Source organism: Panthera onca, chromosome A1 (genome assembly GCF_046562875.1).
Source record: "Panthera onca isolate mPanOnc1 chromosome A1, mPanOnc1 haplotype 2, whole genome shotgun sequence".
In the NCBI taxonomy this organism is placed as follows: Eukaryota; Metazoa; Chordata; class Mammalia; order Carnivora; family Felidae; genus Panthera; species Panthera onca.
Genome location: NC_138339.1, coordinates 79,744,917 through 79,755,807, shown reverse-complemented (window position 1 = coordinate 79,755,807; position 10,891 = coordinate 79,744,917). Strand labels below are relative to the sequence as shown.

Genomic DNA, 10,891 nt, shown 5'->3' with positions numbered 1-10,891 from the left:
TTGCAGTGACAAATATCAACAGAGCTGCTGATTAAATATGCCAATGCTACTTACTTACGATGGTTGCCAGGTCTGTCCTTCGGGACTGACTATCAGCCACCAAAAACAATTAATAATGAAAATCTGCTACTCAAATTTGCTACATTAAGATTTTCAAAACGATTTTAATATTCCTAATGATAACAATACTCTTTTCATCAAACAGAAAACATACTTAGGCAAACATTAACTTTAAACTAATGAATAGTAGTTGAGAATTTTATAAAATCTGCAAGATATGCCTCAGAGATCATATAATACACTATAACTCTTTCACTGATGAAGAGTCCCAAGAGATGACAAAATTTCCGTATTGGCACATACCCAAATGAGGAGAAAAAGTCTCACCTGATATGAACACCTCTCTATTCTTTCTGTAATAGAACACCTACTCTTGGAGATTTTCAAATACTACAAGTAAAAAGTCATTAGTTGCTGGAATTAAACATTTCTATAAACCTAAAGATCGTTTAACAGCCTTAATGAAAACATAAGTTAATTTCTTAGAGCTCTTAGTTTTCTCATAGCTGAACTTTAGATCAATCCAAGTTAACTACTAAAATTAAGTGACTAAAATTTGAATTTCTCGAAAGGTTGCATCAAATTTCCCCAGATATAGTTCCATTAATTGAATGCATTCCTTTAAAATTGTTGACTGGGCATATTAATTTCCATTTCTTAAGGAAGATATTTTTTAAGTATACCTCCACTTTGGATCAAGAGTTCCAATATTCCATCTATCTAATGGGAGGCGGGGGAGCCAGTCCAAGCCCCAATTTCCATTTATGGAACAGGGTTCATGAAGCATGGCTTTCATCCATGGAACAGCTTACACAGCACTATTGTAGGGCTGTTCTTTATTGTAGTTTGGAGTGTTCTCAAGGTCTCACCAATACTCAGGCCAGTGTGGTTAGCCTCTAAACTTCTATTTTAGTTACTAGTGTCTCCCTTTTGCCCCCATGTACCATTATTTTTGGCCTTAGTTAATGCTTCTTGACAAATATTACTATATTCACAGCTTCATATTGAAACAAAATTCTAGTCAATGCAGCTGCCTTTACAAGTCTTTATTTGACCTTTCCTGTGACTATCTTTCACTGGTAGAATTACGGAACAGCAAAGGACCTTATTTCTATGTGAACCTCCAAAATTTCAAAACCAGAATAGGGGATTCCTCTATACATTTTAATGTAGTAAATTATATGGTCTCCCATAATCAGGCATTGCTATCTGTTGTGCTATTTCTAAATATATGACTCCATATTTCTCTAATATCCTGTCCTTGCTGTTCATTGATTTTTTTCAAGTATTTTAGAAAATAAGACCAATTATAAAAATGAAATTCCTATACAACATTGAAGACTCAAGGTTTTGTTTATTTTATTTTGTTTTCCGGAACAGTCAGCCTCTAAGTCTTTTTCTTATTTGCTGTTTTAGTTATTGGTGGCTTGTTTGACCCATTATGTCATTCTTGCCTCAATTTAATTTTCCTGGCACCCAAGACCTGAGTTTGAATTTCAGCACACCATTTCCTAGCTGTGTGATTCTCAGAAATATATTTATTTAAACTCATAATTCCAGGGTTCCTATTAATACAAATGAAACTAATAATAGTACCAGTCCCAATGAATTATTGTTAGGGTTAAATGTAAAGCCCACAGCATGATGTCTGGTGCAAAGTAGAATTTTTAAATGTTAGTTATTTTTATTGTTTGTACATTTGGAGATAATTGTAACAGTGAAGAATGGGCCACTACAGAGGAAAAAAGGGGCCAAACTGAGGTCAAACTCCAATTTTTACTTCTATGACCAGTGAAAACCTTATGTCCTGTTCCAGGGGAAAGAAGAATTCTAAGATTTTTAGTTGTCTCCCGTCACTATAACAAGAAAAAAAAATTAGTCATTGGAATCAAAAAGGTCAGTGCTACTCTGGGTTTAATGTCCATGGACTCCACACTACTGTGCTAGCTACATGTTGTTAAAGCAATGAGAAGTTAGCACAAAAAAGCAGCAAAGGGTAATATGGTCTCAGTAGCTCTCAGTTTGTGTTTTGTTTTGCTTTGCTTTGTTTTGTTTTGTTTTGTTTAGGAAACTCATGTATTTCATTCATAGTTTTCAGTTGTTTTTGCTGAAGAACATTTTCTAGCTGTCTGATGTTTTTAGGGTGTGTTCTCTTTTCTGTTCAAAATGTTTAATTGATATATACAGAGCCTGCTGTATTATAATAGTATAAAGACCAAAAACAAAAAAAATCTAGGTTATCCTTTTCTAGCAAAAAAAAAAGAAAAAAAATCAAATAGTATACCGATGGCTTTGTTTCTTCCATATTATAACCTCAAGTATAATAGGAGACTTCCATATACTTTTCATATTTTTAAGGTTATATAATGTTTTACCAAAAATTTATATTATCTATGAAAGACAATGTGAAGTAAATCACAAGTCCACTGTACTACCCTTTGTTTTGCACATTTGTGTAACTATACAATGTGACACATTCCTTTTTAGAGGGTATTGAAATTGCAGGTATCTTCATCATGATTTCAATTCTAACACAAATATATCTACATCTTTTCTTTTAAAGGATAATTTAAATAGACAATACAAAAACTTGATATGTTTATAAGTTTTCTTATACTCTTCATAAATAAAAAAGCCTCAGGTAAGAAGACAAAGTGAAAACCAGAGAATTAATAAGCCTGAAAACTAAATAATTCCTCAGGTAAATGAGATATGATACACCAATATTAAGGATTTACCTAAAATAAGAATTAAAAGAACATCTGAGAAATAGTGCAGAAAATCAAACTAGAGAGGAGTTAGTTAGGCCCCAAAGTGAAAGTAATAATCCTCCTCCATAAGTCAATAAAGGAGGAGATTATAGTAGTTCCGAGAAGAGGTCAGAAATCCAAGAAATCCAAGAAAGATAAAAATAAGGATTTCGGTGTGATTCAGTTTAGCACCTAAACTGAGAGAAAAAAAAACTATAGTCTTTCCTGATGGACATTCAGGTATCAAAAAAATAAATCATTTATTTGCACTGCAGGCCAGAAAAGTTGAGAGGTAATATGCAAAATTGACAGTTTGACAGGCTTACGTAGGTGTGGGAAACTTGGACTAAGAATTCGAGACTTCTTAATTGATGAATTTATAATTAATGAAAATGGGAGGAAATTCACAATGATTGATGGCTTTACTGTCAGAGTTAGGCTGAAATAGTTGCCAATATCAACAGGAGGTCAAATAATGAAAACACTACATATTTCTTTAAAGTTTCCCAGGTTATGAGAATTTTCTGATACTCTATTTGAGACTCTAAAGGATTCTAAAGCAGGTGTGACAGGCATTATTATTTCACCTTTACAGAGAATGAATTAAACCTCAGAGAAGGATTTTCCTAAGCTAACAGTCATAATTAGAACTCTAACTCAAGTTTTTGTTATTGTTTTAACTAAAAGTCTTACACTCTTTCCAATGTGCTATACTCGAAAAGAAGTGGGGGGAAGGGTATATAAATATGCATGTTGTAAATAGACAATTTTTAGGAATGTTACATTTGTGATTCAGTTTATTCCTCATTAACACCCCAACATTAATCAATAATAAAAACTACCATTTATTATGAGCCTATTATTCTATTATGCATCATATACATCTATTATCCCGAAGTGTTTACAATAGCACTGCAAGGTAATATTGGTATTTCTGTTATTAAGTTCAGAAAAGTGATTCTCAAGAAAGATTAGGTGACTAGTCCATGATCATTAATCCATCAAAGTATCTTTCCAAAACACACATTTATCATATCACCTGACACCTCTGTTAAACTCTCCAATGAATCTCTAATGATATTAAGATAATGATTTCCTATGTACAATCTTGACCTTCTTCCTTCTCCAACTTCATATTAACACATGATCCTTCTTGCTATCATTCCTGCCCCCTCTCTTTGCACATAACTCCAGCTTCCTTCATCCAATTATTTCCTCAGAGAAGGCTTCTTGACTAAGCCAGTTGCTACTATCACTTTCTCTCATTGTTTCTCTCATATAATCTCTTTTATAGCACTTATAATAGTTATGATTTTATATTTATGTGTAAAATTATTGGAGTATTGTTTCTTTTCACCCCCAACTATGAATTGGATGAGGACTAGGACTCTTTTTTTCTTATCATTTTATCCCTAGTTCCCAGTAAAGTGCTGACCACAAAAGTCTTTTTAAAATAAAGATTATTTATTCTTTTATTCAACATACATTTGTAGAATATTACAATTTGATGTACCATAATAAAATGATAGAAGGTACCAGTATAAAACAAACGGTATTTTGGATGAATCTGCTCTTTGATAAAGTAACTGTCATTCTTGATGTATATCTTCTTAGTTATTCTACCTTGTCTTATGTAGGTGAGGAATTTTTCAACATATTGGTAGAAAAGAGTTTTTCTAAGTCTTCTTGTATGTCTTTAATTTCCTTCATCCTTCAAATATCAATCAAAATGAGCATTATTTACAGAGATGATGATGATGATCATTCATTGCTTTCACCCAACTCAAAGGAATTATTGAATTGTACATACTTCTATGATAACTTGGTTTTGCTAAAATATTTCTGTTTTAAAATATCACTCTTAAACATGAATCTCTTTAGCTAGTAAATTTAGATTCTCCATTGCAGAACCCATGTCAAATTCACTTTTCTGACTGCCATAGTTCTAGAAGAGTGACATCCACATAGTCAGGACTCAAGAAATTCAGATTAACAGAAAGCTAATGATTACAGAGTCATCGTGGTGAGAAGGATTGTCGTTATTTATTTCTATTTCCCAATAGAATTTCATATTTTGTGATGTGTGCATTCCAACCTCAATTCTCCAACACCAACTTGATGTCCAACAGTTAAATTCAACTCTGATACTTACAACCAGGGTTAGCATCAGACTCCACCGGTTTAAGAACTTAAGGAGCATCTGGGTGGCTCAATGGATTAAGCATCCAACTTCAGCTCAGGTCATGATCTCACAGGTTCATGGGTTCAAACCCTGCATCAAGCTTTGTGCTCCCAGCTCAGAGCCTGGAGCCTGCTTCAGATTCTGTGTCTCCCTCTCTCTCAGCCCTTTCCCTGCTCACACTCTGTCTCTGTCTGTCTCTCACAACTGAATAAACTTTAACATAAAAAAAAAAAAAAAGAACTTAATACCACAAGCCTGCCCTCACTTCAGATGACAGGGATCACCTCTACTTTTAACTGATGGCTATAAATTTGGGGTTCCCATGACTGCCCTTCAGGTCTGATAAGTTACTAAGTCAACAAACAGAACTCTGAAAATCCTCTATTTATGATTACAGTTTCTTACAAAGGATACTAGTCGGGAACAACCAAATGGAAGAGATGCTTAGGGCAGAGTTGTAGGGGTTAGAGCTTCCATACCCTCTCCAGGCATTCACTTTCCCAACACATCTATATATTCTCCATTCCAAAACTCCTGGAGCCTCATTGTTTCAGGAGTTTTATATGAACTTTCTGTACATGTAATGACTGAATAAATTATTGACCACGTGACTGAACTCGGTCTCCAATCCCTCTCTCCTCCCCAAAGGTCCATCATGAGTTGAGACTCAAAGTACCAAATTCTTAATCATGTGGTGGACTTGTTATGAGTTACAAAAGGCACTCCTATCAACCAGGAAATTCTGAGGTGTTTAGGACCTCTGTGACAAGAGCAGAGACAAAGACCAAAGGCATATGCCACATGCAGGAATTGGGAGAGAAAGTTGGTTAGAAGCCATAGTCCTGCTCCCACCCTTGCTGCTCATATCACATGTTGAGGAACTCTGGCAAAAATGAAATAGATTGTCCTCCAAATTTAAGAATGTGAGTTCAATAAAATGATCTTTATTTCAAATTATTTTTAATAAACTGTAAAATGTCTTGAAAACAACATAAAAATATTCAAGTACTGATTTTAGGATCAAAAGTAGCATGTCAACAATTTTAAAATAATTCTCACTAATAAATCGTATATATTTTGGGAGATATAGAAAAGGTATAGCATTTATAAATGAGCTTTAATTCTAGAGAAATTCTCCTTCTTTCCTCAAAAAACACAACCATCAACTAAGGGCTATAGAAATACAAAGGTCAATTGTTCCATATCTGCATGTGGCAGGAACATTTTAAAATCCAGTTCAGACTTGACTGATTCTGGTACTTCCATTCTGCTATTTTCTATAGCAGAATTTCTAATTCTATATTTTTTGGAATTATTCTAAAATAATATTATATTATTATAATATTCTATAATATTCTATAATAATATTATTCCTATATTATTCTATAATAATATATTCTATATATATTCTATATATATATAGAATATATATTCATTATATATATTCTATAATAATATTATAGAATAATCTATATTCTATAATATTCTAGAATATATTCTATAATATTCTATAATATATAATATTAATTATTCTATAATAATATTCTATTCTATAACAGAATATTATTCTATATATTCTATAATATTCTATAATAATAACATTCTATATTGATATTCTATATTAATAGAAAATATTCTATAATATTCTATAATCTATATTCTATATAATATATTATTCTATAATATTCTATAATATATTCTATAATAATATTCTATAATATTCTATATTCTAGAAAATATTCTAGAATAATAACAAGAATAGGTGGGAGAGAGAAAATAGGATCCTCAAAATATATATGCACGACCATGGCTCTGTGTGAGGGTGGGAGGAGGACACAAACTATTAAATGAAAGAGTAGTTAAGGTCCAACTGCATCAAAGTAGGAGAGGGAAACATATATGACATTGTTGTATGACAAGAAAGCTACCAATTAGCTACACAAAGATTTCAAGTCTTGCAAAGCATATATACAAAGCCATCATGTCGCACTTAAAATATTGAATAAACTAAACAATATATTTGAATTGACTGTTTTATTTGACACACACACATACACACAACACTGCTCTTTTCTGGATGAGCTTATATGTACTAAGATGAAAGTTATATATAGCTTTTCCTCATTTCTTTGAAAAAAATATGGTATTAGGTGACTTCAAAGCTCGGTTGCCATCTAATTAGATGAAGTGAGTCTTTTTTTTTTTAAATATAATTTATTGTCAAAATGGCTTACATACAACACCTAGTGCTCATCCCAACAAGTGCCCTCCTCAATGCCCATCATCCACTTTCCCCTCTCCCCCACCCACCATCAATCTTCACTTTACTCTCTGTATTTAAGAGTCTCTTATGGTTTGCTTCTCTCCCTCTCTGTTTGAAACTATTTTTTCCTACTTCCTTTCCCCCATGGTCTTCTGTTAAGTTTCTCAAGATCCACATATGAGTGAAAACATATGATACCTGTCTTTCTCTGACTGATTTATTTCACTTAGCATAATATTCTCCAGTTCCACCCACGTTGCTGCAAATGGCATGATTTTATTCTTTCTCATTGCCAAGTAGTATTCCATTGTATATATAAACCACATCTTCTTTATCCATTCATCAGTTGATGGACATTTAGGCTCTTTCCATAATTTGGCTATTGTTGAAAGTGCTGGTATAAATATTGGGGTACATGTGTCCCTATGCATCAGGACTCCTGTATCCCTTGGGTAAATTCCTAGTAGTACTATTGCTGGATCGTAGGGTAGTTCTTTTTTTTAATTTTTTGAGGAACCTCCACACTGTTTTCCAGAGTGGCTGTACCAGTTTACATTCCCAGCAACAGTGCAAGAGGGTTCCCGTTTCTCTACATCCTCACCAGCATCTATAGTTTCCTGATTTGTTCATTTTAGCCATTCTGACCACTGTGAGGAGGTATCTCAGTGTGTCTTTGATTTGTATTTCCCTGATGATGAGTGATGTTGAGCATCTTTTCATGTGTCTTTTGGCCATCTGGATGTCTTCTTTGGAAAAGTGTCTATTCATGTCTTCTGCCCATTTCTTCACTGAATTATTTTGCTTACTTTTAAAGTAAGTCTTATCTCTTTACTTTTTAAGATTCTGATGAAAGTTATGAACTTCTCTAGAAAAATGTTTCATGTAAGTATAATTTTAGGTGGTTCACACACAACCCAGAGGCCTGGGTAAAATCCTCAGACAGAAGGGAAAAGAATACAGATTCTCAAAAGTACTCATCCTTGGGCAGACCACTTTCTGAAAATATGATAGGGGCAGCATACTTACTCTCCTTTCGCACTAGAAAAACCAGTGTAAAATGTCTGTTTCCCTTTGAGCCATACAGAAATATCTAATTTATCAATAGGAGAGTTCACTTTATCACATTTTAGGTTATATTATGAGATTATATTTCCACTTCAAATCCTTAAAGCTTTTGGTTTAGTAATACCAAGAGAAAAAGGAATATAAAAAGGTATGTACATCAAGTTAACACCTTTATCCCTAATTTCATCAGGCTCTTAATTTCCATTACAAAGAAAAAACAGAAAATTCTATATGTATAAATAATTGTTTCCTTTATGAGAAAACTCATGCCTTCCATTTAACCAGTAAGAAATATAAAAAGAGTCACTTTTAATGATCCTCATATATTCATCTATTTAGCACGTGGTGAATTCCCAATTTAAGGTAGATTCACACTGTAACTTTTAAGTAAATAAGGACTGGTGATATTTATCTTTAACAAACATCCCAGGTGATGGATTGATTAGTCACAAACCATACATTTCTTCAACGAATTAGAATGAATTATAATTAGAATTCTAATTGAATTAGAATGAAACCCTTGGTTCATCTATATTGGTTAAATACAGTATCTCCATTTACCTCAGGGGCTTACTGAAAAATGCAAATTGCAAATAGCTTCAGAGATCCCCTGAATAAGACTCTAAGGTATGAGGTCTGGAATCAGCATTTTTAGGACACTCCCAATGTTATTCTAATTCACACGAAAGTTTGAGACCTCCTTCACTGGAGATTCCTTCCAGCCCTATGATTTTATGATTCTGGTTTGTGACTAATCAGCCTAAATTTTAGTCGGTAGACCACACAACTCCCTGCCAAACTTCCTCCACCAAATATAGCAGAGTTGACAGATGCCCAAGCAGCAGTGGTCTTTGTGTGTGCCCATCCTAAAAGCAGCTGGGTCTTGTGGCCTTAGCCCCAGCTGTCTGGAACTAGGCAGCAGGTGTTGAGATGGCCAGCTGTTCTCACAAGGCAAGCCTGGCAGCTTGGCTTGCCCAGGTCTTGAATTTTCCCTTGGGTGGCCTTCCTTTTGTGGGTGGTCTGGCTCAATTCTAATTCCAGTGAGTGTGCATTCCAAGGCTGAAATACCCGGGCCAGAGCCTACAGAGAGCACATGTGTGTTTTATGTTTATAAATATGTATTCACATATTGAATTGGATGATCACTTAACGTCCCTTTCAGCCTTAAATTCTATGTGTGTTTGTGTGTATTTATGTATAATTATCGTGCAAAATGTTCTCATACGTGATTTTTAATTGCAGATGAAGATGGGCATGGTCCAATGGTCTCTACTCTTTCTCAGCCCTCTTCAATTTTCAAAATTAAGTCTGTTTTAAGAATAACACTAAAAAAGTAAAGCTTAAATACCACCAAAATACTACCAGAGTAAAATAACTGTAACTAAGCAATCTCAGAGAAAAGGAAATTTTGAGACAATACACTGTCCATGTGCAAAAGACATAAAAATTCATGAAAATGTAAAGGGATAAAGAAAATGCATCTTTTTTTCAAGAGTGTAAGGTAATATTATGGCTTTAAATTACTATTCTCACATTTATTCCTTTTAAACATATGTTGCAAAATGATTTATATTACAACAATATAATAGTATATCAAATTTGTAAAATTACCACAAAATTGAGTTTAAACTTAAAAGTTATATTTTGAGTACATTGTATTTATATATTCTTTACATTTGAATTATTTTCATAGCTCTTATCTTCTTGTTATAGTAATAAACATGAGAAACTCCACAATTTGATACTGTCAGATAAACTTTTGCTGAGTAGATTTACCACCATTTCAATTGATGACTGTCTGATGACTTTATATAATGAATCAGAGATAATGGTTTCTGAGTAAAGTATACAATTTTTAATACTCTGAGTCAATACAGTTGTTTTTTTTTTTGATACATTATCTTATTTTATTCAAATACCAGTCTGATCACATATTGTCCAAAAACACTCAAATAACAAACCAAATACAGACAGACAGATGTTAAAGATTGGTCTTCAAACATCATAGCCAATGATGCCACGCTTGCCTATGATCTCGCCGACATAAAACCACATCCACACCTCAGTGGCCACCAAACCATTCAGCAGAGCTTCCTTAACTATAAGCTGTTTGAAGCTACCAGTTTGAGCGCTCTTGACTATTTTTTTCAAGCTCTGAATAGCTGTAGGGATCTCAGCAGGGGTTGGAGGAACCAGCTCAACCTTGGCATAGTGCCAAAACGTGACCAATCGAGGCTTCGAGTAAGTCACAGCAGCGTTTACCAGCGCCGGGGCCTTCTCCGCGAGGTTACGGACAAACTGGGCCATGGTTAGAGGATGGAGAGTCCCGTCAATACAGTTTTAATCTGCTTCACCTACATGTTGAAGACATGATTGAATAGGTTGAAAAACTTTATCTTGTAAAGTACTTGGTTATTTTTCCTTTTAAACTTCTTATGCTAGATGGCATTTAAAAATATTATCACAAATCTTTCAAGAAACAATAACTTTGTTAAACAATAATTCTAGGAGTACATGTAATATTGAAATACTTAATTATTCTTTTGGAGGTAAATATGAGATCTCTCCACT

General features: G+C 33.7%; 1 pseudogene; it reads right to left on the bottom strand.

Annotated features, from left to right (window-relative positions):
• Positions 1–10,254: 10,254 nt before the first annotated feature.
• On the bottom strand, positions 10,255–10,663 carry LOC132674313 (ATP synthase F(0) complex subunit g, mitochondrial pseudogene; annotated as a pseudogene).
• Positions 10,664–10,891: the final 228 nt, after the last annotated feature.